The sequence below is a fragment of the Pithys albifrons genome, chromosome 1 (genome assembly GCF_047495875.1).
Source record: "Pithys albifrons albifrons isolate INPA30051 chromosome 1, PitAlb_v1, whole genome shotgun sequence".
Lineage (NCBI taxonomy): Eukaryota > Metazoa > Chordata > Aves > Passeriformes > Thamnophilidae > Pithys > Pithys albifrons.
The window spans coordinates 97,426,429-97,453,642 of NC_092458.1; the positions used below are offsets into that span (position 1 = coordinate 97,426,429).

The 27,214-nt window shown below is 41.7% G+C and overlaps 1 protein-coding gene across 11 annotated transcripts in view; it reads left to right on the plus strand.

The window, feature by feature from the left end:
- BBX (BBX high mobility group box domain containing) overlaps positions 1–27,214 on the plus strand; it is a 166,625-nt gene that overhangs the window by 53,047 nt on the left and 86,364 nt on the right. Inside the window, exon 1 of one of the 11 annotated variants that reach the window (XM_071561732.1) lies at positions 3,793–3,860. The exons of the other annotated variants lie outside the window; for them this stretch is intronic. The gene's annotated coding sequence lies outside the window, so the exon portion shown is untranslated. Of the gene's footprint in view, positions 1–3,792; positions 3,861–27,214 lie in introns of those variants that run through there. 11 annotated transcript variants of the gene reach the window in all.

A 27,214-nucleotide genomic window follows, 5' to 3' on the forward strand; every position in this document is an offset into this window, starting at 1 on the left:
TCTAGGCACATTATTTACATTATCTTTTGTAATCTGGTTAATCACAAAGTGTGAAAATAGAAGTAGCCACTCCAGTTGATTTTAGCAACTGACATGCAATGTAGCAAGAGGTGCTCTAGTGGTGAGCATCGAGCTGCACTAAGGTTTTTGGGGAGAAGGTTTTCTGCTTTGCTGTTTCAGATATTATTTGGTTTTTGCCTCAGGACTTTGTGGAGTGAGGGAATTTAAGCAGGTTTTTTTTTCTTTCCTTTTCTCCCCTCATGCATCATCATTCAGTATTTAATAGTGTTCTGTTGGATTAAGAGGAATTAATACACATCATTTTTTTCACTATACTACTTTCCAGTCTCATGTAAAAGAGCTTTAATTTTTTAATACTAAAGTCTGTCAGATGATTTAAAAGCAAAACAGTAGAGATGATCTTATCATTAATTTTATTTCTTTCCTTATGAGAGCATATCCATTTCCAGTTTATTTTTGGTATTAAAAGAAAGTCAGATAAAGATAAGGGGATCCTGTTGAGCTGAGCATAGGCCTTGAAAGATATATTGTACTGCTAAGCACTAACCATCTAAAATCAGTTACTTCAGCTCATTAAATGATGTGGTTATAGTTCCAGATGTAGGAGTACTGCAGTGGTGTCACACACCTGTCTGTCCATTCCACCAAAACGTTCCTGCAAAACTAGAAATGTGCCTTGAGTGTGGCTGGTGTGTGGACTAACTACAGGAGCATGCTGATGGAAGAAGGTGCTTAGGAATTCCCAGTAAAATCAGGTTTAAAAAAGAAATACTCGTTCAGCTGCAGGCTGGTTGTAGGTTTTCTGTGACAAATCTGCTGAATGCAAAGGCTAGAAGAATGACAGGAATGTGCATTGTTTGTCCTGGACTTCGGGTAGTGGATTTAATTGGGTTCTTCCTACGTTTTACTGTGCTTGATAAAGTTAATTTTAGGCCTGATGCTGGTTTTTCTGGCAGCTCTGCTGTCATGTTGGGCTGAGTGTGGGAGAAAGGGAAGCAGGTCACATGCACAGAAACTGGTCCTGCAGACTAAACCTGGCGGGCAGCTTTGGTGACGCAGAGCTGAGGCTGCGATCTGTTTATCCCCCTGTTCTGCTGGCTCGGCCGCGGGAATGGGACTGGGAACTAATGGAACTCTTCCTGTCGTTAAAGTGAACGCTGACAGGGAGGAAACGCTGAGTCAGGAAATGTCAGGTTTGCAACCAAACTTTTAGGACTGTGTATTGAGGGAAAGGACATTTACTTCTAATGCAATTTTGTGTACATGTACTTTCTCAATTTTTTTAAATAGTAAACAGCAGTTTGGCAGTTGCAGACTTTTTAATTTGGAACAATCTGGTTAATGTATGTACTTAGAGAAATCCAGGTGAGGTTTCAAAATGCTTCAGAGTAACAGAAGAGTGTATGTGCATCTGTGCTGGACTTAAATGCATCTCATTAATCCTGTTTTACAGAATCAAGACATCAGTGTACTGATTTATTTATATATATATATATTTAAAGTAACATGGACGTTGCTGTTGCACATAAAAAGACTAGAAAATTTAACCAAAAAAAGTGTCTTGTGAAATACAAAATAGCAGCAAAGTGGATTTCACAGAAATCCTACATTTCCTTCTTTTGTAGTCTTTTGTTTGTTTAGGTTATGTCTGCATACATATATATATACACACACAAATATATACACATGTATATTATACACATACACACACACACACACACACACATATATATATGAAAGATAAAAACCATACATATGAAGTTATTTACTATATACATTTTGCATGTTGCATGTTAAGTAGAAGATTTGAAAATTCCCTGTCCAGATGCTGAGCTTATAGAAGTAAAATCTGGGCCATTTCCAGGGGTTTTTTTTAGCTATCTTTAGTTGTGTGAAACTTTGGCCAGGGGTTTGGTTTGTGCCTGACACTTCCCTATCGCAGGAGACCGGGAGTTTCCATGTTGTCCTCTGACACGTGCTTGTTCTACCTCAGCAGGCAAGGAAGACAGTTTCCACTGCTTACGTTATTTTATTACAAATGGGTCCAGGTGCAAAAATGAGTATGACTTGTAAAGCTGTGTTACAGCTTCTTCCTAAACTCTGGATATCACAGTGGTACGGTGAGCAGCTGAACCTTCTCAATCTAGCACAGGGTCGATTCCAACCTTTGCAAAAAACCCCCAGCAATCCAACACAAAATATCAGATATCCAAAAGCAATTGTTCCTTACTGATGTGCCCTTTTTAAGGAAGGTGAACAGGGTTGCTATTTCAGCTTTGTGGGTTTAATTTCCATGCATGAGAATGAGACTTATGTTTTTAAACATTCCTCCTCATCTATGAACTTTGTCATCTTTTCTTCTGAATGAAAACAGAAATCACTGGATTTCAAGAATTTCCACATGCTAATGGAGTAATATACCATCTGACTTTTCATATCTGTGTACCCAAGTTGAATATAGAATGTGATTTGGAGGTATGAGAGTCCGTTTCCCCACAAAGCGAGCTATAATGTGGTTGGACCACAGATTATGCTGATGATCTGTAGCTGCTTGTGATGGACACATTTTTGGGAACATTTGGAGAATAAATGGAATTAAAATTTGCCTTACTTTTCTTGACAAATACCTGTTTATGTATCTCAGGAGCTCTTCATCAAGCAGTAATATACTGTATATGTGGTACTAAATAAATACCAGATGCTGTACCAAGACTGGGGAGGGCACTAAAATAGGCATGTTAGGTATGTTGGCATTAAAATGACACCCCTTCAGGATCTGTCTTCCCGTTTGTCAGGTGTCTGTGCACAGGCATCTTTCTGGTCTCAGTAGTTTCATTGCCACTTTTTCATAGTCAGCGTGTTCCTTTATAAGTAATTGGGAGCTCTTGCTGTTCTCTGTCAGCTGTTGCATAGCAGTAGCAGTACATACAGCAGTTCGGTGGCTCTCCTGTGCCAAATCCACAGGCAAACCTGTGCACTGTCAACCAGAAGAGTTCTGCGTCTCTGGGAGCAGCTCCATGTGCTGGTTTGGAAGTTTGTCAGGGCAAATAGGCTGGGCCTGGGAGTTCAGAGTGGTCTGAAAGAACCAAGGAATACATATAAGGAAATACAACTGTTTTTTCAGCCTTCTCTTCATGGCCATGTTTGTAAACTTGTCCAAGCTATATCAGCATTCAAGTGAAAGTAACTTCTGGGTATGTGGATAATGTTAGAAATCATTATTCCTTATGCCAAGCTTTGTCTTAATGAGAAATTCTGTTGCATGACAGATTTGTAAAGTTACGGGGGGATTTTTGAAATTCATTATCAATTAGGTATCTGATCAGCCCTTTTACCACTGACCCTATTCTCCCCACAGAGAAGGCTGTGGAGAAAGAAGTAAAATGTCTTTTGAAACTCAGGATAAATCCATTTGCTTCTCCTTTCTCCTCATGTTTCTTCATGTAGTGTAGAGCAGGTAGCAACAACTTGTTCTATTTCATGTAGCTCCATGGGCAAATCAGTCGGTGTTCAGATAAGACACTTCTATGTTACTTTCCGGGTTTTGTCTCTTTTTTTCTTTTTGTTTCCCTCAGTCTCTTAGATTCAAAGCATCTTAAGAGTTACTAGGCAAGACTTGGGATGCAATGGGAGGTGATGGTGAAGAGCACTTTCCATGCTTGTATCACTCTCTTTCTCATTTTCAGACAGTCCATGAGGATAAGCACCTGAGAAGTTGGGAGGAACTGCATTTTCTGGTTTATGTAATTCTGAACTATGTCCAGGATCATAACAATATAATGGAGTGAGTCAGGATACTTCAGATCTCTGGCTTCTTTGCAAGCTTTTTCCAATTGAAGGTCAGTTTCTGTGTCAGATACTCTTTAAACTGTGAAATCCTTAGGTCCAGTGTTTTGTTGTGTACAAGTTTAGAGAAGGCCATATGTGAAACGTAGAAACTTTTGGTATTGTACAACTCTCTCCTGAAAAAGAGCTATTTTACTAGGAGATTATGCTCATTGGGTCAGTGGTTCTGTGAGCCAGTGAATGTAGCTGAGCCACTGCTGTGAAGCTGGTTGTTGTGAGCCATGGGGATACACCTGCACGCTTGCTTGCAGCTCCCACTTGCTTGATGGCACTTCTCAGACTTGATCCCTTCAAAAGTGGAGAATATTTGAAGCACTAGCAGGCTTGTTCATTACTTTCATGCTAAGCAAACAGGCGAGGAGCATCCTGGTGAGCCTCGGCAGCAGCCATTCAGTTTACAGTCACTTGTGTCTATGTGGTGCTTCTGTTTCCCATGGAGATGGTGCCCTTCTGGGTCTTGGGAGTGCTCCTGAGCCCATGTCTCCAGGCTTGAGTAGAGACCTCTGGCTTGCAGCAGTTCCAGACGATGTCTTCACCAGGAGTAATCTCTTTGCTAGAGATGAGATGAACACTCCAAAATCTTGAAATATTTCTTGTCTCTGATTAGTGCTGGTTTTAACTGCAGTTGCCATTCATCCAGGAGTCCTGATGGGGGAAGAATGTGAGTAATTTCCGTTCCTGTCAAGCTCTAATGGTTTTAGAGCTCAGGGGGTGCAAGGAGTTTGTCCATAGCATGGGTCAGATCCTCCAGGTACTGTGAACTGGTGTAGTCCCCTGCAGAAAGGGGCCTTACTGAGGCTGTGACCTGTGACTTAAAATAGGTAACAAGATTCAAGAGTGTGATGGTTAGTTATGGCATCTGTTACTGTCTCACTGTTTAGGAAGATGCATGCTTCCCCATGTTACTTCAACTCAAGCTTCTATTTGTATCTTAATATTGTCTTAAGCCCCAGCAAATCCAGTATTGTGCCGTTTTCCTTTTAGCATAAATCAAAGTGTGCAGGGCACATACAGAACTCCAGACAGTCGTGTAGGGGTGAGTGAGTGCATTCCTTAAGGAAAGCAGTTTAGAGTTTTCCCTTGAAGAGAAGAGAGCTACCTGTAGTGTGTTGTAGCCAATGAGATGCTTTGGTGAATGTGAGGTGAATGGGCTAGCCAATAATGTCATGGCATGTTGGATGTGAGAGGATATACAAGGTGTGGATGTTACTGAGAATAGAACTACTACTATGTAATACTACTAGAACTACTACTAACTACTACTACTATGATCTATGAGTGATGAGGAAACTGTCTGTGAAACTATCTTGAATAAAGTCTTGTAAGCCTTCTGATCAAGCCTTCTGATGCCTGCTGTGCCTGAGCTCTTCTGACCGTCATTCACGGTGCCCCCTTACTCGGGATAAGGAGACTCCAATAAGTTTTTGTTTGCTTTTGACTCTGAGCGACAACTTGGTTGAGTTAGGGTGAGTTGGGTAACTGGCCAATATCTGATTCTGTGTCTGAGCCTTTTAACCATGGTTCAGTCATGAACAAATGGATTGGGTAACGTGTCACTGATCTGCAGCTCTCTATCTCAAACGTCAGCAGCAGCAGGAGAGCTTTCTGTAAGTGTAGCAGTGGCCAGCCTACTGCAGTCATCTGCTGCTGTGTCACCCTTTGTGTCATTGTGAGAGATGCATGAAGAGCTGGTTGTTACATGTTGGATGTGGGGGCAGACAGGTGGGGCAGGACACACCATGCAGAGTTTTCACACATGGAGAAATCTGTATGGTCAGTGCTCTCTGTAATGTCGGTATCTGATGGGTTTGTAGTGGTGTAAACACCAGTCTGGTGCTGTGCTGGGATGGACCTTGTGGCAGACCGCCAGTTAAGGATGTTTTGATGACTGGGTATCTGCAGCTTCTGCAGAGTACTTTTGTCACAGGGATGAAGTAAAGTAGGTAGACTCCATAAATCTCCTTTTATTGAATTTTCTTTATTCAAATCTCCTATCACTTGACTTGCATAAGCCAAAAGTGTGCTTGGCCTGGCTTTTGTTCTAGGCTAAAGTGCACATGTATGGTCAACTACACAGCTCAGCTGCTCAAATTGCAGTAACTGAGTCCAGTTTCTAAGCTCATAAATCCATTTAACCTAAATCAAAGTAGTGAACTCTATAAATGATTTGTGTTATGAGGCTTCAGCTTTGTGGCTTCTTTCATCAGGAATCAGCCTGGGTTTTGTGGCACACTGACAGTCATATGTCATGGATGTAAGTTCCAACATTCAGTACAGCTTTATTCCCCTGGCATCCTCTGAACTTAGTGGTGTTGAGGAACCAGCCTAAGCTCTCTGAGAATAAAGTACTCAAACTAAAATAAGAACTGGAAGTATCTGAGTTAATTTGACTTTAATAATGTGAGTTCCTATGTAAATGAGGAACTTCATGTAACTTCCATAACCTAAACACGTAGCAAATTTTAGAAGTCTTATTTGCTCATCTGAATTTCCATAATGGCCTATGAAAAGTTATGTGACACAGGTAATCTGGAAAAACCAAAATGTCAAATACCAAACACTTACTGAGTGATGTAAGTGGTTTCTAATTTGATATAGAGCTTGCATATAGAGCATCTTATCATTGAGCTCTAGCAGGCTGCAGCATAAATGGTCTTCTGAGATGCATCTTGTTAGGATTTCATGTCATAAAGCAATTCACAATTCAGAAGAGTCTCTCTCTCCAAGGGTAGAATTCCCCTAACCTGGTTCTTGTATGCAGTAAAATAAACAAGTTTGATAGAGCTACAGAATGCAGAAGTTGCACCTATTAAGCGATATCTCAACTATTTCAATTTAGTAATTTCACTGTATGTATAATACAACAGAATAAAAAGTGAGATTTCTGGCAGATTAGTTACTGTTTACTTTCTCCTGCGAGACCATTTTAAAACACTCTTCAGTAGGCTTTTATTGTGCAAAACAGTGAAAACTGTATTAGATAGGAGTTAAAAAAACAGAAGTCAGGTTTTCTTCACTAAATACCCACTCAAGGTGATGACAGTGCATACAGGATGCTCAGTTATGTTTTGCAGTCTACAAAATATGAAATTACAAACCTGAATGTGTTTACCTGATCTATTCTGGCTTATGTATCTTATTTATGTTTGGCTTTGCTGGAGACTATATGGTTTGGAAATGCTCCAGAATACCATAGCCTGGTGTAGGTACTGTAGATCATAATCTGCAGTGTGAAGTCTGCTTTTCCATGAAACAGGAAAGGCACTATCTCAAATTGTCTAAGGTTAAATAAGAAAACCTTTTGAATACAACGATGTCTGTATTTCGGTAATGGTCTGTATTCCTGCCTCTCATACATGCTGATGCAAATTAGTTCTGAGTCTAAGCTCAGTGTAACCTTAAGATATTTTTGTCATTTCTCTGGTATCATGACAAGAGAGTTTAGGGCTTCCTTAGCAAAACAAGACAGGGAGGGGAGAAAAAAAACGTAACCTGGGAGTTTTGTTTGGTTTGATCCCTTAACCTCTCCAGAGAGATGTTTTTGCAGTGCTGGGGGTTTTTTATGTAATGGTTATTGCACTTAGCTTGTTTATTATTTTGTGTGTGAGGATACTGTTCTCTTTTAATGAATGTCTGGGAAAAAAGTTAATTCCTTAAATGCTCAGCCTTTTTAGTGACGAGATGTTTTTTTCAGGCTTTCTAAAGATGTCTTTTAAGCTAAACACAGTAAATTCAAGTCTACAATGCTGTATAAAACAAAGACTTAACATCATCTTGGGCCTTCAGGAGACATCCTCTCCAGTTATGTTTGGAGTGTCCTGAGTCCTAGCAGATACTTAGTATGCTTGGTGTGTCATTGCTTGCATAACAAAATAACTGATGGCAGCTTTTATCACAGAAAAGGTGATCTCCAGGGTGGGCCGTCCAATATACCTGCTGTCCGGGACCATCCATTCTTTCCACACACCCTCTCTCTTTTACCAGTCTTAGAGGAAACATCTCAATAATAACAACTGAAAGGAGTTAGCCTTTGGGCTTTTTTGTTGGTTTTTTTTTTTTGGGGGGGGAGGTTGGGTTTTTTTGCTTATTTACACTGCAGCCACTTCTCTCACATCTCTCCTAATGACTTTAGGCTGCTTTGGAGACACTTCACCACTGTTGCAGGTGCGAGTCTTGCAGATAGGAAGGTGTATAGAAGCCCTAACTTGAAGCCCTCGGAGAGAAGGCTGGCAGTGGACTGAGGGTGGGCTTCATAATGTGACCAGGGCCATGTGTGGCCTCAGGCTTGGTTTGCTCATGAGCAGCTGAGGCTGTTTCAAGTGATATCTCTGCTGACTTTGGTGACGTAGGAAGAGCACTGAGTTATGTAGTGAGAAAGGGAATCTGCAGCATAAAAACCCCCACAATGCCTGAAGGTTAATGCTGTAGCTGGGAGCACTTGTCAGTCCTGCCACAGTAGATGTTCTTCTTGGACATTGGAGGGGCACCCACACTTGCCTTCCTGCAGCTCCTTGTGGGAAGGGAAGGGCACAAGATGCTGTTCGGCTGTCCTGGTTCCTCTAACACGGTGTGTTGCCCCGTGGTAGCTGCAGACAGGGCTGTGGGTAGCCAAAGCCACTCACCTGCCACAGGGTAGTGTGAGATGGTAAATACTGCATTGACCTGGATGTTTCCAAAGAAAGCCGCATTCATAAGGACACATAGCAGGAGTAAGGAAGACTTGGCAGTTATTGTTTGCTTGCATTGTGGGGTGTGCATTAGTCTTTCTTCATCAGTACTGGATGGTCACTGTCTTTGGCTCTTGTCTTCTGCTCCCCACTGTTCCAGGGGATGGATGAGTGTTCTGGGCAAGGCAAAGTTTGAGGGAGGGTTGATGGGCATGCAGTTTTCTTGCTGCAACAAGTGAGTTCACTGCAGAAAAGTGAAAAGATGGAGGGTGGCTGTTACTGTTCTACTCTGTATTTTACCTGCCGTGGTTCCTGATGCAAACAGAAAAGGGAGTCTGATTGGCTGGGAGTAAAAACTAAAGGCAAATTTTCTACATTTGAGTAAACCAGAATTACAGCAAGTATTCTATTCCAGGGTCTGTGATTTCATTGTATCGTTTACAATTACTTTGACATGATCAATTTCTTAATTGATAATTGACTGTGCAGCAAATCATTATTAAAGGATAAACCTCAATGGTACTGCTGTGCCACTCAACAGAGAAAACAGAAATACTTCTCCAGTTGAAGAGAGAGAGGAGTTTCACCAGCAGTTATTCTCTTTACAGGAATAGTTTGGTGTTGATAGTTTCATTTCAGTAAGCTGTATTTTGACTGGTCTGCAGGCACAGCTGCTGTTTCTTCATGGGTGGTGGCTAAGTAGCCGGATGTAAAATCTTGAGGTGTATATAGGGTTGGATGTGGATATATCTTACCTAAATGTGTATCTGTGTTTCCATCTAGCAATATCTGCATAGGCATAATAATACCGTTTGTAAAGCTCATTAAAAGTTTGGAGGCATTCACAAGTACTCAATTTTATATCTGTTAAACAATCAGCAACGATTCCCAGTAGTGATCAAAAGAACTGGGAAAAAAACAATATTTCCATCTTTGTTTCTCTGTGGTCATAAAGATGTTAAGAGAAAAACCATAATGCCTACCTGTAATCTTAACTATCCAATCTTGTTTGAGGTGTGGCTTACTTATGAAGTGGCTTTTTAATGTTAGCTGAGGTTTATTGTTTTGGCTTTTTTTCAGCTGGAGCACTACAGAAGCACTTTCCACCACCCAGCTGGAGCCAGACTTAGTTTTTTTCATGAAGCCACTTCTTCTTTGACTGTTGGTTAAGAAGTGTGAGTTTTAAATGAGTGATAACATAAACAGAATGAGAACCAAAAGTTTAAATAATCTATCTTACTAAGAGAACTTCTCCTTTCAGTTTTTATGGGCCTCTGGTCCTTTCTTGGTGGTTCTCCAGAAAACCTTGCCTAAAGCAGGTCTAATGAAACACTGCAGGCTGATATACTGTACTTGACACAACTTTGTTTTTGACTGCAGCTTTTCTAGTTTACAATTTTACTCGATATTTCTGAGGTGTACAAGGCATTATTAAAAAAGAACAGCTGGCAACAACTAAACCCCAAATGAAAAGGCAGATGTTTTCCACACTTTTCATATTCATAATGTGCTCAAAGAACTGAATCACAGAACACGTGACTTGGCAGCAGAAGGAGCCTGTCTTTTATGTGTTCACACTGTCTTTCCAGACCTCAGTGTTTCTTAGGAGTGCCTTTGTCAAACGTTTTCATGCAGGTTTTGTTTGTTTGTTTATTTCTTATTTAAATCAGCTTTCTGGCTGGTTACATTGTAACTGGAAGTTGCTGTTGCTGCCATGAATGGTCCTGAGGCAACTTTCCAAGAAAATACTCCGTGTGTAAGGGGGTTTTTTGAGTACAAATGAGCATTTTGCCTATACATTTTAGGAATCTGCCTGTGCTGTCTGTCTGTGTGAGTTTCTTCTGCCGGTGCAATGGATGTGTGAATGGAAATGGTTTACTTTTTCCTGCGAGCTGACTCTGCCCTTGTACTGAAATGTTTACAATGATGAGAACTCATTTGGTCTTCCTAAGCTTTAGCCAAATGTTTGACTTGTCATAATTTAAGTGTGATATAAAGCAAACTGAAGTTTTTAAAGCCAACATTAGAAAGAATTACCACGAGCCTGTTTTCACAAATCCAGTTTTAGTCATTATGACTGAGATGAGTCATTTAATCTGATGCAAAGGAAACAGGGAACTTGTTGAAGCACAAAGATGTTGTTGCCCGTTCACAGAAACACAAACCGACAGAGTATCAGTTTATGCGGTGCTTTATTTGCTGGGCCCGGGAAACCTGGGGACTACTGTCCTAAGCCAGGATTCCAACGAGCCGTTCTCGAAGACAGCTTTTATACTTTTTCTACAGCGTTGTACGTGCACAAAGACACACGGTCTCGTTCATAAATCAGTTACATAGGTTATATGTATACAATTGATGTCCGTCTCCAAGGGTTAAAAATCTACCACGCTCGTCTAACACAGGATTCTGGTTAATTAGGTCCCCATCACCAAACCTTTTACATATGTTGATTCTAATCTTATCTTTAAGCAACAGTTTGTTTTCTTCCTCAGGTTCTATTTACTTCACTAATCGCTTTAATTATTGTTCTGCTGTTCCTAGCAAGTTCCCAATAGTTTCTGGGCCCCCACTACTGTTTCAAGTTACCTCACCACAGGCCCAGTTAAACCCCGTAAACCTTAGCATAACTACTTCCACAGTTAGATTTACAAATATATTTGTAACAACTCCCCCCTTTTGAGCATCCTTCGAGCTTCTTTTTCGCAAGGATGCTCAATCATTCAAATAGTTGCCTCCGAATAGGGCGGAGGAGCTGACATATTAGGATTCAAAGCTCCCGGTATAATCATTTCTTTCCGAGTGACAGCCTTGATTACTTGGCGTGTGTGCTGACTTTCTTTTAGAATCATTCCTAAAAGACACTTATAAACAATTAAAACTGCCACAACAATTATTACGATTGATATTGCATACTGTATAATCGAGGAGAGCCAACCAGAGACCTGGATTCCTAGGGAACTAAAGATTTGTCCAATCCAGTTATGTTCTGCTTCTTCTTTTACCTCACGTACCTTATTTTCGATTTGTCCCAATTGACGAATGTCATTCTCGACATCTTGAGTAACATTAGGGATGTGTATACAGCAGTGCTCATTTCTACCATGCAAATACCCACAAACACCGTGTTCTTTGAGAAGTATCATGTCCAAAGCCATTCTATTCTGTAAAGTCATCCTAGAAGTAGCCTGCAATTGGATATTTATAGCTTTGAATCCTTTCCTGGTTACCGCTGCCAATCTTTCAGTTTGACCCATTAATTTAAACAACATCTCCCTATTCCGATAGGAGGCAACTGGTGCAAACAAAGATTCTAGAGCCCACCCAAATTTAACTCCCCCTGAGGGTTCATGCCAACCTTCTTTATCTAATCCTAAATCCTGCAAATCCTGATCCACACTTCGTCTACTTCGTAGTTGTTTTTCTTCCTTAGTTAATTTTGATTCCTTCCAAAAAGGGCATAATGTAGGAATTCCTAAAGTAATTTGTGTAATCAGTCCATCTAAGGGCAAGTGAGTTGTCCACTGCCCGTGTCCTAGTACCCATACTAAATTTCCCGGGCTATGTACAGTTGAGTATTTACAATTAACAGCCTTCTCTTCCTGTTCTATAGTAATATAATGTTTATATCTTCTACACTCACATCCCCACTTCAATACCATTTTTACGGGAACAAGTCCTATCTGATCCTCTGGAGTGTCGCATGTAAATACTTGGGTACAATTCCATTCTTCTAGCTGCGTATGAAAATACCTGGAAGAGGTTTCAGTGGTAAAAACCTTTAGGTGTGACTGATCTTCTGTTCCTGTCCACTGTATGCACCACTGCACCTTGCCAATATAGCTATAATGCTCCGAAATACTAGAACCCCAAGTAGTTTTCCATTTTTTCCAGATATCAACATCATGAGTAACATTCCGGCATTCTATAGTATATTGTTGTTTTTCCCATTTTATATTTTGTCGTGGTGCCCCAGTACGGGCGTGATCACAGGGTTCATCAAAAGGGGGTTCGATATAACATCTACCTGTGTCCCTTTGCCATACATAATACGTAGGTTTCCTTTTGCACTCTGTTTCTGTCATTACCCGTTTAGTCAAACATATATCAGCCCCTTTCAATTCTGGTCGAGGTACTTTTCCAAATACTTTATGACATGTCCATGAAAAATTCTTGCCTGATAATGGCATAACAGTTACGGGGATTATCCCCCACGGAATAGGATCACTTGCAGTCCGGGGAATAGGTAAACAGGCGGTAATCTGAGATACATTTTGTATCAAACCAAAATCTCTAATTAGACCTATCACTAAGTTTTCACGATGTCCATATTCCTTTTCCCAACCTACCCCTGAATTCGGGGAGTCAGTGACAGGTTCCTGATCAGAGGAACCTATCACCCGTAACTCTACATTTCCCTGGTCCCTACTACTTTGAACTGTTATTGTACATGTATAGTGTCCCGTCCACATTTTTGTAGCTTTCGGTATATGCATGATAGAAGTGCCCCTTCGCATCCTTTCATCCCAAGTCAATTTTGAAGTCAATTCTTGATCGTCATCGGCCCCATCCCATCGAGCCTTCCATCTAGCTTTAATTTCTCGGAAACCAACTCTCTGATCGCAAATAAATAAACAAGTTAGATTGACAGCGTTCCCTTCACGTACAGTTACATAAGATCTTGGAACTTCAACCGTTACCACCCCTCCCACTGGAACAATCCACCACCACAATATTAGGACTGACTTCGCAATATTAATCGGGTGGGTGACAGTGGTTCTACTGTCCATTTCAGAGGAACCTTTTTCACCCTGGTGTAATGGATCCAGTTGTCGATCCCTTGAACCTTGACGGCGGTATATGTAGTCATAATCACTTGGTGAGGTCCGTCCCATCTCTCCTTCAACGGCTCCTCAGACCACTTTCGCACATACACCTGGTCACCCGGAAGAATATCGTGTGCTGGATTCTCCAGGGGTAAAGGCCGATTCCACTGCAACGTCCCTCTGATTGCTGTAAGAGTTTTATTCAGAGCCAAAACATAATTAAGCAACATTTGATCCCCAGTTAAATGAGGGTCCCCCTGATATGTAGCAGCATGATAGGGTTTCCCATACAAAATCTCATATGGGCTAACTCCCACCCTTTCCCTGGGTTTAATTCTGATTCTTAGCAGAGCTAAAGGCAATGCCTGCGGCCATTGGATTTCTGCTTCTTGGCAAATTTTTGTAATTTGATTTTTCAATGTTTGATTCATCCGTTCTACCTGTCCGCTAGACTGAGGCCTCCAAGGGGTATGTAAATCGCAGGAAATTCCCAAAACTCTGGAAAGATCCTGAACAATCCCAGCCACAAAGTGGGGTCCCCTATCTGATGAAATTCCTAAAGGCACTCCAAACCTCGGAATAATCTCCTTTAACAACGTTTTAACCACCTCCTTTGCCTGATTAGTTCTGCAGGGAAAAGCCTCTGGCCATCCTGAAAAGGTACACACATAAACCAACAAATGTTTAAAATGTTGGGCTTTAGGAAACTCAGAAAAATCCACCTGCCAATAATCCCCAGGCTGTGGCCCCACTTTAATTATACCCATTTTTACCTGTTTCCTTACCACTGGATTGTTTTTAATACATACCGCACACATGGCATTGATCCTCTTTGCTAATGTTAACATCTGGTTTGAGAATATTTCTTTCCTTAAAAATTTTACTAACGCCTCTGCACCCCAATGGCACTTATTGTGTTCCACTTCAAGCACCTGCTTCATGATTTTTACCGGCAGTATCACTTGACCAACAGGGGTTACATACCATCCTTTGATATTCTTCCGTGCACACATCATTTGTGCAAGTTTCTCGTCCTCTGGAGAATAATGAGGCACTGTCTCCATATAAGATGCAGCAGGGTTTTCCCGGGTTGGTAATAATGCCATCTGAGTCCATACTTCCCGGGCAACCTGGCGTGCCACCTGGTCTGCTTGTTGATTACCTTGAAATTCTTTCCCCGAATCGTTTTGATGCCCTTTAACATGCATGATTGCTACTGCGGTAGGCTTATAAATTGCTTCCAACAACTGGAGGATTTCTTCTCGATGTTTTATCGAAGACCCCTGTGAATTAAGCAGTCCACGCTCTTTCCACAGGGCTCCATGCACATGCACTACTCCAAAGGCATACTTAGAATCGGTCCAAATGTTCACCTTTTTTCCTTGGCTTAAAATTAGAGCTCGCACCAAAGCCCAAACTTCAGCTTTTTGCGCTGAGGTACCCGGTGGTAGTGCTTTTGCTTCCACTGTCTGTCGCAGGGTGACCACTGCATATCCAGCATACCTGGTGCCGTTTTCCACAAAGCTGGATCCGTCTGTGAATAGTTCCCAGTCAGGGTCCGGTAATGGTTCATCTTTTAAGTCCTTGCGACTGGCGTAAACCTGTTCAATCACTTCGACACAGTCGTGCTCCAATTTCCCTTCCTCCTGAGTAGACAGTAAAAATTCTGCCGGGTTAAGGTGGTTGGTTAGTTTTAATTCGATATCGTCCTGCTCCCTTAGCAGGGCCTGATATTGGAGCATACGACTTGAGGAGAGCCAATGTCCCCCCTTTTGTTCCAACACAGTAATCACCATGTGGGGCACATAGACTGTCATATGTTTTCCCAAAGTCAATTTGCGAGCTTCCTGTATCAGTATCACGGTAGCTGCTACCGCCCTCAAGCACCCCGGCCAACCACTACTCACTGCGTCCAGCTGTTTAGAGAAATACCCCACCGGCCTCTTCCACGACCCCAGTTTCTGGGTGAGGACTCCCAACGCCAGCTGCTGTTTCTCATGCACATATAATTGAAAATCCTTGGTCAGGTCGGGCAGTCCCAAGGCCGGCGCTTCCTTAAGGGCTTGTTTCAATTTTTGAAACGCTTTTTCTTCTGCTGGCTCCCAGGTAAACACCTGCTTCTTTACAGCCTCATACAATGGTTTAGCCATTAGTCCATAGTTAGGGATCCACAGCCGGCACCATCCAGTCATTCCTAGGAAGGATCTTAACTCATGGTGATTACGAGGCACTGGAATGTCACAGATTGCTTTTATGCGGGTCGTTCCCAATCTACGTATGCCTTGGGAAATTTCACAACCCAGGTAGATAACTTTCTGTTTTACCAACTGTGCCTTTTCCCTAGAAACTCGGTATCCCGCTTGCCCCAACATGTTCAATAGATCAATAGTCAGTTTACAACAGAGTTCTCGTTCTGTGGCTCCCAGGAAGATATCATCTACGTATTGTAGAATTACATATGAAAAAGGTGAATCTTTTACCTGAGTAGTTCTCCATTCTTCCAATTCTTTGGCTAGCTGATTACCAAATATAGTAGGTGACGATTTGAATCCTTGAGGCAGTCTGGTCCAAGTCAGTTGGCACTTCCGTCTCGTGTCTGGATTTTCCCATTCGAATGCAAAGATGTGCTGACTCTCAAGTGCCAGGGGTATGCAGAAAAAGGCGTCTTTCAAGTCAATTACCGTAAACCACTGAAATTTCTCAGAGACAGATGTTAACAGCGTATACGGATTAGCTACCACAGGATATATATCTTTAGTGATTGCATTAACTGCCCTTAAATCCTGCACCAGTCTGTATTTTCCATTTGGCTTCACTATTGGAAAAATAGGGGTATTATATTCTGATTCACATTCCCTTAATATTCCCAATTTCACAAACTGATCAATCATTGGAGCTATTCCCTTTCTTGCTTCAAGCCTTATTGGGTATTGTTTCACCCTTACCGGTTGCGCTCCTTCCTTCAGTTTTACTACTACCGGCTCAGCCGCTTTCGATTTACCAGGGATCCCCGTCTCCCATATCCACGGAGTCACAGCCTGCTCTATCACCTCTGGTATCGTCTCTGGTTCTACTTCCTTAATCATAAACATTTTTGCTAAGTTTTCTTCTGGTATTTCCAATTTTACCCTATCCTTATCAAATATTATTCTTGCTTGTAAAACCGAAAGCAAATCTCTTCCAAGTAGTGACTCTGGGCTGTTCGGCATATATAAAAATTGATGATCAAATTCCTTCCCCCCAAATTTAATATCAAGCGGCCGCAGGAATGGCCTTTCTTCCACCTCCCCAGACACCCCAACAACCAGTACTTTCGATTCACTCAAAACTCCCCGTAATTCGTTTACTGCCGAATAACTAGCCCCAGTATCCACCCTAAATTCTACCGGCTCCCCCTCTATTTCCATGACCACCTTAAGATCCTGGTCTAGTCAGCTTTGAGTTTGAGTATTTCCCATCATCAGTGCCTGAGCGACACTTTGTGGATTATTTGCAAATGGATTCATTCCATTCCCCACAGCACTGACCAAGTTAACCCCGGGCAAAGAACTGCCACCCATTTGCATTCCTTGGCTGAGCGGGCATTCGTTCTTCCAATGTCCAAATCCCTTACAAAAGGCACATTGATTAGGTCCCAACATCCCGCGCATATTCATCCCTTGATTGCCGAAGCCACCCCTTCCAAGTCCGCCTCGCCCTCGGCTCCGGCCCCGACCCCTAAAATTTCCTGTATTTCCCCCTGTCGCTTGCTTCAATACTGCCAACATACCTGCCTGCTGCTTCTTTGTCGTCTCCTTTTCCCTATTATTATATACTTTCCATGCCACCTCTAACAGCTTTTCTAAGTTCCGCATTTCTTCTCCTTCTAATTTTTGCAGCTTTTTCCTAATATCCTCCTGAGACTGTCCCATAAATATTAAAGCCAACTGAAGTTTACCAGGTTCTGATTCTACATCCAAGTTAGTATATTTTCGAGCCGTATCCTTCAACCTCTCCAAAAATGCCGACGGAGATTCTCCCTTCTCCTGCCGAACCGAATACAATTTCGACCAATTCATTGTTTTAGGAATGCCATCTCGAATTCCTTCAACCAACAACTCCTGATATGCCTTAAGCGCCTCATATCCCCTGGCTGTATTAGGATTCCATCCTGGGTCATCCCTCGGCACTAACTCATTAACCGTACTATGGGTTACCTGAGCCCTTATCATGTCCCTAGCCCGGTCAGTCATAACTTTCATCACCATCTCCTTTTCAGTAGAATCCATAAGAGTATCTAACAGAACTTGGAGGTCATTCCAGTCTGGTGTTTGCGCCTTAATAACCATTTTTACTACCCGTGCAACCTTCTCCGGATTCTCCCGATAAGCTCCGGCTGACTGTTTCCAAATCATCAAATCGCTAGGTGAAAACGGGACCTTAACTATAACCCTTCCACCATCTGCCCCCACCGCCTCCCGTAGAGGTGCCATCAATTTAGGCCGCACGTCCCCCTCCTTCCCCTTTTGCCTTCCCCGGCGTGTGCGTCCAGCTAATGGGGTTCTTTGTACATCACCCCTATTATCTAGCTCCGACTCTTCGTCTGAAGAGGAGGGAGCAGAGGTCTTTCCTTTTCCTATTTTAAGGCTTTCAAGAGAGGGACACGGAGGTGCACTAGGGGAGACCAACAACGACACATCTTCCTCCGGGGGCTCAATAAAGCGCAACTTTCGCTCTTTACAACCCACACATTCATTATTAATAGTTTCCAAAACCAGCATACCACATTCTTTTAACCATTCAGTTTTTCCTTTTAAATGATAAAACAAATCTAAGTAAGGTATCTCATCCCATTTATCATTTTCCCTTAAGAAACCCATCAAAGGGGCGATAATCTCCGTAGTCATTGTACCATTCCGCGGCCATTGCATTCCCCCCGTTTCATATTCTGGCCAAACATGATTACAGTAATCAATCAAGTTCTTTTTCTTCATAGTTTGTTCAAAATTCCCCGTTTTCCAGTGCTTCAACAAACACCCGAGGGGGGAATCCTCGGGAATATCCTTATCGTTAGAAGACATTATCCCACAGCTCCCGAATGACAACATATATAACAGAAACACGTACGACGCTGCGACTAACCACCAACCTATATCCCCAACTTGCCAATTCTAGTCGCTATCGAATGGCAAGTACCGGACCTGCACGATTCCTATGTACGTGTCTTACGGCCGGTGCCTAGGCTTCCAATACCAACCAACCAATCTTACCACCCCCATTCAGAATAAAGCCACCCCCCTTTCAAAATAAAGCACCTTCGGGCTCACCTCTATGTAGTTGTCCGACGGGCGCGGGGCCGGGCACGAACTGATGACTCCCCGAGGAAAATTCTCGGTGCCGGCTTGGAGTGGATCAGGACGCGAACCGCCCCAGCAACCCTCGGAGCCCCACGTTGGGCGCCAGAAAACTGTTGCCCGTTCACAGAAACACAAACCGACAGAGTATCAGTTTATGCGGTGCTTTATTTGCTGGGCCCGGGAAACCTGGGGACTACTGTCCTAAGCCAGGATTCCAACGAGCCGTTCTCGAAGACAGCTTTTATACTTTTTCTACAGCGTTGTACGTGCACAAAGACACACGGTCTCGTTCATAAATCAGTTACATAGGTTATATGTATACAATTGATGTCCGTCTCCAAGGGTTAAAAATCTACCACGCTCGTCTAACACAGGATTCTGGTTAATTAGGTCCCCATCACCAAACCTTTTACATATGTTGATTCTAATCTTATCTTTAAGCAACAGTTTGTTTTCTTCCTCAGGTTCTATTTACTTCACTAATCGCTTTAATTATTGTTCTGCTGTTCCTAGCAAGTTCCCAATAGTTTCTGGGCCCCCACTACTGTTTCAAGTTACCTCACCACAGGCCCAGTTAAACCCCGTAAACCTTAGCATAACTACTTCCACAGTTAGATTTACAAATATATTTGTAACAATGTCAGTTCATTCTTCCACTTTTCATGTTCCACAGGAAAACTTTCCAGTCAGGAGATTTTTATTCTGTCCGCAGTGTAACTTGTAATTTCATGAAGATGCTGTGGTGTTTCCCAAATATGAAGAATTCAGGATAGTGTTAATGTTAATGGGGGAAAAAATATGTCCTTAGAGTCCACTGAATCTCCTACTGAGTTCATGTAGTAGCATGAAGAAGGTAGGATTGATCAGATAACCTGGCACATCCACAGTTAAGTTTGCTTCTTTCCTTTACCACAGCATCGCAGTTTGTCAGCAGAGGAGCTCAGGCCATAGATAATGACCATGGCATAGGTGGTGGCATGTACCTCTACAGGAGCACAATGAACAGTATACTGAGTATTTATTTGTCCACAGTAACGTGCCATCACCAATACCCAGAGTATTCAGGAGAAAGCCATCCACTCACCTTGTCTTTTGAAAATCTTGGATATACATGGAGATAACTTTTTGAGAGTGCTGAGAGCCTAAATGAGTTGTGGCTTGTTGGCTCATATTTTCAGAGGTTTTTTTTAAACTAAGACTTTTTTTTTAAGATCTCAGTTTATTAAATTATAAAAAGGGTTCAGCTTTGTAAGTTGTATTGCATTGTGAATGAGCATCAGAAGATAAAGGACAACTCAGTGTTTCAGAGATGGAGGTTTCTGAGTTACTGCTTAATGAATGGTGAGTGTTTGCGTTCACGTACCCATGAAATCGACCCATTCTGAGAGGGCTTCATTAAGAGCCCAGCATTTAATAAGCAGGGACTCACTGCCACATTTGGGAGCACTTTTTTGTGTTCTAAAGTGCCCCTCCACTTAAAATCGCTTTAAAAAGAAAAGAAAAGCCTTTTCCTGCTTCCTGCACGAGTTTCAGTGCAAACCTGGACAACTCATACAAGTAACTGGCTCAGGTGTTTTTACTTGCTTGATTCTTCAGTGGGCTGAGCAGTCCTTTGCAATGAGATCCTTTGTGTCACCACTTAAGGCTTGTGAAAGACCCGTGTACCGCAGAGATTGCTGCCAAATTAATGCCTCCTCTAGCAGTTCTAGAGTATTTAAAAGGCCTGCAAACCAAGCAAGCAAGTTAAGTGATTTTAAAACTTGAGTTGAAAAGTCCTGTCCAAGCTTACCAAAGTTCTTGGGCATCTTCACTTTTTCCAACTAGTTTTTGTGAGCAAATCATACAGGGTTGTCTGTCCAGTTGCTTTCCAGCTCACCAGGGACCTGACCTAGACTTTCAGGGAAGACTTGTTTGTGTTTAGACCATTGTGCCTAGAACAGCAGACTTCTGAACTGGCCTGCCCACTGCAGACCTCTGAGGATGTCAAACATCTGGATTTTAGATTTTGTCCATTAGGTGGCAGGTGCTTTTTACATTCTTAAATAGCACACATTACTTGATGAGGAAGCTCACTTGCTGTTACTCTCTTGCTCACTGAGGGATTTTTTTAGGGCTTGCCTCAGAATCACCATAACTTTGTGTTCTTCCCTCTACTGAAAAACAAGCTTTTTAATAAATCAGAATATTAAAGAAAGCTTGGGCTAAATTGGACTCACATTTCCAAATACAAAGAAAATACAATGCTGTGTTTAAATATCGTGGATCTTTACTTTTTTGTTGTTGTTTTTTTTTTAAGTGGGAGCGAGGTGTTTGTAAACTTGGATGTATAGTATTGGGTAGCTTCCTAAAAAAAAAGCATAATAGGAAGGGTAGACAAACAAACTGTGCAACATAATCTCCAGATACCAGTATTTCCAGCTCTTGTGTGTCTGGAATTGCTGGCAAATATGGTATCGTGGTTGTAATCTCAGGTTACCACAGGTGAAAAAGCAGTGTCATCATTCTCGTGGGTCACGGAGGCAGAAGAAATCAGACCCTGAGGTGTTTAATTGTGCTCTAAGGTACAAAGAAATGTCTGGGAGACAGCAAGCTGGCTGACCTCAGCTCAGTTGCTGGTAGGACTGCAGCACTGGTCCTCATGGAAGTAATTTCTAGGCACATGAATGACAAAAAGGGAACACAAGCCAAACATGAATTTACCATGGGCAACTTGTTCCTTAGTGTGAAGAAGTGATGGAGACAAAATGCTGTGGGCAAGGGGAGAGCAGAGGACTTCTTTTAGTCTGATGGTACCAAGGCTTTTGACACCTCATTAGCATCCCTGGAGCCTGACTGAATGCTGACTAGATGGATTCTTAGTTACACTGCACAGTGTGTGTGAAAAATTGGCTGAGCCAGTGGTTCACAGCATTGAACTTGCAGAGAATTCCCGGTGGTATTCCTTGGGGGTGATACTGGTGCCAGTGTTTAGTATTTTCATTAATGATACAAATGACAAGGTGGAGTGCATCCTCAGCAAATCGAAGGGTACAACAAATCGGTGCAAGTAGTGGATATGCAGGAGCTGCTATTCAGAGGGACTTGAGAAAGTTGGGAAGGGCTAATGGGAACTCAAGAAGATTAACAAAAAGAAAGCTTTGTAGAGAAGACCTGGTAGTCCTGATGGGCACTAAGTTGACTAGAACTCAACATCAAGACCTTGTATCCACACGGTGGGCTGTGTGAGCAAGAGTATAGGCAGCAGGTTTAGAGATGGGTTTTCCTGCTCTGCACTTCTGAGACTGGACACCCATACAGAGAGACTGGAGGGAGCGCAGTCAAGGACCACTGAGGTGGTTCTGTTGGGAGCACAGGACCACCAGGAGAGGCTGCGAGACTGGTTGTGTTTTGACTGATAAGGCTGAGGGGAGGCTCCAGTTGACTCCAACTGTCCGTAGGATAATTATGAAGAAGAGAGAGGTGCTTAGTGAAAGGACAGGCACAAAGTGATAGTCACAACCAGGTGGGGAAATTCTGTTTAAGCATAAGAAAAAACATTCTCCATTGTGAGAGTGGTGCAGCAGGTGCCAGAGGAGCTGGTGGGTGCTTCATCTCTGGGTGGGCTCCTGAGCAGCGTGATCCAGCCTTGTAGTCAGGCCTACCTTGAGCAGGACTAGAGCCCCCCAGGGGCTATGAATTTAATATTTACTGCTTCCTGTTCCTTGAAATAACAGCTTGTTAGTGCATGAAAATTAATATTTTTATTGTCTAGTTTTAAGGGGAATGAAGCAAAAACATTTGCCCAAAATCGTTCACATGCAGCTCATGTCACATTTCTAGCTTTATTTCTTTTGAAGTGGACATTTCTGAACCATGTGATTGTCTTTCCATGAGTTAGAAATCAGCCAAGTCTTTTTCCTTTAAAGGGACTGTTTATGTTCAGCAGAACTCGAGGTGGTGATGCATTTTTGCAGTGTTAGTGAGCATAAATATGGCTTGAGAATGGGAGCATTGTCTACAGCCCTGCTTACTTTTGATGGTTTAATTTGAAGGTTATTTGGGAGAGAGGTTGTTAGGGAAGAACTCTGAAATGTCTTATGGCATAAAGCTGCCTCCCTGGCAAAGAAGAGATTTCTTCATTCTTCTTCCAGGAATTTGAAATCATTCATACTCAGCATCCAGTGAGCTTTAATGCTACAGTCAATTACCATCTATGAAAGATGAGAGGTGGTGGATTCCCCATCCCTGGAGGTTTTTAAACTGAGATTGGACATGGCACTGAGTGCCATGATCTGGTAAATGGACTGGAGTTGGACCAAGGGTTGGACTTGATGATCTCGGAGGTCTTTTCCAACCCAATTGATTCTGTGATTCTATGAGTCAACTTAGTAACACATTTACAGACATTGTTTACCTTTATACAGGATTTTCTAAGTCATAGTTAGCTCTCAAGTAAAGTAATTTTTAAAATTATGGTATGAAAGTAATTTTTTTTTTTAAATTTTGTAAGCTGTTTGATGTTTGACCTTTGGACCTTTTCTAGCAAATGGAGTACTTTAAATCTGCATGCAGAATTTTTGCTTGCATTTCACCTGCAAAGAAAGCAATAGATTTAGGCTTGGTGTTGTATGGCATCCTGTGAGAACTGCTTTGTTAACTTGGCTCAGGTCATTTTAATGTGTGGACTCTTAGAGGGGACACATCTGAGGGAATGCACAAAATACTCTCATGCTAAGAAGAGCTAGCAGCCATGTAGGCCAAAATTTCCCCATGCCTTTTTAATGGACTAACTGAATAATTGAGTTCAACAATTTAGGCAATGAGGTAATGTAACTATGGGACTTTTAAATTACTTTTATTATTTCAATAGGTGTTTAAAGGTGAGTTTAATGTGCTGACTAACTGAGGCTGCCTTATTGAAGTTATCAGTGCAATAGAGTAACATTCTACCTCCTGAGGGTTTTTCTTGTAACATTGTTTATTTTCTTTTATCTCTGTGTTATGTAATTTTTGGTATGCCCTGTTCTTGTATTCAGGGGCAGCTTTATGATTTCCTGCACTCCAGATCTTTGCATTGCTTTTTATATAATTGCCCAGAGATAGTTCCAATATCCTATAGGTTTTTCAAGACCTTTACATGGATTATTACCCTGAGGATGTTGGATAAGGCCCAAATCAGAGAGGCAGTGTTTAAAGTGTGTTTAAGGGCTTGTATGCATTGCTAATGGAAGGCAGCATTCTGGTCTAAAATGAGGTGCTTAAACGTTTGTCCCTCGTTGTTTTTTATTGGCACAAGCAGTTGTTGCCCAGCAAACTGCTTGCTGCCGGTGTCCCGGCTGGATGATGCACCTGGCCTGATGATGCTGTGCCGAACACTGGCTGCTGACCCGTGGAGTGGGAGGGCATGGACTGTTCAGGGCATGGGCAGCAGCGTGGGCTGCTCAGGGGCACTTGCTGCGAGTGCCCTTCCACTTCATTGTCTGAGTTCTGCAGCTCCGAGGAGGCCTCCCTGGAGCTGGATCTAAAGTGTGCCTTGCTGGGCATGCGTAACATCTCTCTGATTATCCATGTGTCAAGCACACAAAAAGATTGCTGAGAGTGGAAGTTTTCTTTTATGTTTCTTCATCTTCTGGAAGGGAGAGACAACAGAATGGAACTGGGATCAGAGTTACAAGCTTGCTTCCCAGTTTGACCATGAATTTGTTTCTGACCTTTTTTTCAAGATTTTTCACCTCTCTCCCTCTTTCCTCACTGAAATGTTCCCACCTTTATTCAAGTGCTTTGAAATCGAGACACAACGAATAAAGCTAAGCATTTTTATAATCTTTTTCCCCCAGCAAATTTGATTCTGCCACTGCAAGGTAGCTAGCAAGTCTTTCAGCAGAAAAATACTGAAGATGATATATGGTAATGCTATGTTTTTAAATTTTGGCTCCATCTCAAACTCTGTGTTTTAAATACTTTTTCTATAGGCAAGAGATAAGGACAAAATTATATGCATGTCTCTGTAGCTCTGTATAAGTGTGTTACAGAAATAGAACCATCTTCCTTTTAGGCTCTCAGATGTTCATTGTAAGGAAGCCCAGATATTTTCATTGGTTGATTGGCTAACAGACACAGACTTCCATTATTTGTGTCTAGTAATTTCCAGATGGAGATGGAAGCACGTGTGTGTTTCTCCATGCATATTAAATTCACGATTTGATAGCTTTACATGTTTCACACAGATTGTCTGCATGGTACACACCATGCGTACACAGGTTTCATGCCTTCTTGGGCACACTGTTGCATGGGCATGTTTAGCCATTTTTTGGGATACCTAGTGTGAGCTGAGTTCCTTATACTTTCAGAATAAGAGAATGTTTGAGATGGGACCCACAGGAGACTGAGACTAACACAATAAGAGACCAGACATGGCTGAGTATCCAAGTTTTGGGCTTGTGTGCAATAGAATCCTCTTGATATGGCACTGTGGATTTTTGGCTTTATCCAGAGTGAGGAATGCTTAGAATGTGCTTTATTTTCCAGGATTTTCTCCTATGTTCAGTTGAGGCCCAAATTATTTACAGACTTCTAACAAGTCAGAATTTTCTCATGATAAAAAGTTTTTAAGTTGTACTGAAAAAGCTCTAAATAAGAAAATTACATTTATGCCTTATTTTGTTTCTGTGGATAAGATGGATAAGTTTGGTTTGGTTTTCCCTTTTAATTTGTTAGTCCTGAAATCAGCTGTTTTCTGCCCCAAAATGCTGAAAATTAGCCTTAATTTAAGCACATACTTGCCATTGCAGGGTCAAGAGTCACATAATAAAATAACAGGAAGTGACAGAATTCATAAACTTTTTAAAAATTTTAAAAACTGGTAAATTTATTTCTTCAGATACCAAATGGATTAAAAAAATAACCACTAGATGGCACTTGAAAATTGTGTATTGAGATAGTACATCTGCTTTCAAAATGATTACAAATTTTGATAGACCCAAAGGTTTTTATGTAGAAGGCAGTTCTGAGAGAAAGTGGTATTTCCAAAAACACAATTAAAGTTTCTTTAGCTGTATCTCCTTATGTAATCAAATTAAACAACTGCACTAGGGAATCTAGTGTGCATTAAAAAATCATTCCTGATGCTTAAAATGCTGCCTTTACAAAGAAGAGAAATATATGTATAACTGATAAATGGGTGCAATGTAGATGGTTTACACTTATTTTTCATAGAATCATAGAATTCTTTTAGTTGGAAAAGACCTTGCAGATCACTGAGTCCAGCCATTGACCTTGCACTGCCAAGAGCACCACTAAGCCATGTCCCTGACTGTCATATCTGCACGTCTTTGAAAAGACCTTCAGGGATGGAGACTCAAGGTGATCCCTGAGCAGCCTGTTCCAATACTTGACAACCCTTTTGGTGGGTATATTTTTCCTTATATCCAACCTGGTGCAACTTGAGGAGATTTCCTCCTGTTACTTGGGAGAAGAGATTTATAAACTCTGAAGGTTTTAGCAAGATTCTGCTCTGCCTTGGCATTCTGTTTACCTTCTTGGGTTATGCCTGATTTGAGATGTAACCTATTTTGGTAAAGTGTTGCTGCTTTAATATGGTCAATAGCTTGGAAATTAACCCAGAGTCTGGAAAGAAAGGGTTCAGACACAGAACAGTCTACCAAGGGTTAGCTTTTCAATAATTTTTGGCTTTACACTCTATCTCTTGGTAAGAGGAGATAATGAAATGTGATTGTGACAATTTGATTCTGCAGAAAATATTTTAGTAGCTAGGAATTTATTATTGAGTCAGTCAATAATTTCTGTTAGTGAACATTTCACAAAGCCATTTTATTTGAAATTTTTGTGTAGTCTTCTTTTTGTTGTTTCTGAGATACATAAGAGTTACATTACCATAATTAATGAGCTTTATATTGAAGATGTGCAAAGCTGAGTAAATACTGTCTGTTGTAGCCATTAATTTGGTGGTTCTTCCATAGGAGCAGTGGGCAGTAGCTGTTCAAGGGCATGTTTAGGCAACTGTCTTGGCCTATTGCACTTGAGTTTAAGAGAGCAGAAGTAGACAAAGTATAATGCTGGGTTGTGCAAGGATATTTTATGGCCTATTAAATATGTATTAAGGGAGTAATTCTTTCATTTGCTCATACAGCTGTATATGGTTCCCCTGACACTGGTAGCAATTATCAGTGAATTTTATTATGAAAGCTTCATTGTGCACATGGTAAAACTTAGAATGGATTACAGTAGCGATGGACACAGCTGCATTGTCCAGTTCTGCAGAACACGCCAGGACACGATCAACAAGAGGTGAAAAGGAGAGTTGAACAATTTTCCCATTCAGCTGTGCTCACCCTGCAATATCTACTGCAGGAACATCTCCTCCTTTGTTCTGCTCTGTGCTGTGAAAAAGCACTTGGCTGTGCTTCTGCTGTGACTGGACCCTACAGCAGTTTGTATGCCTACTAATCAAAGATAAAAATGAAGTTTTGTGAGTTGCAAGTCAAGAACATTGACTTTTTTTTTCATTCAGATGGTCTCATCC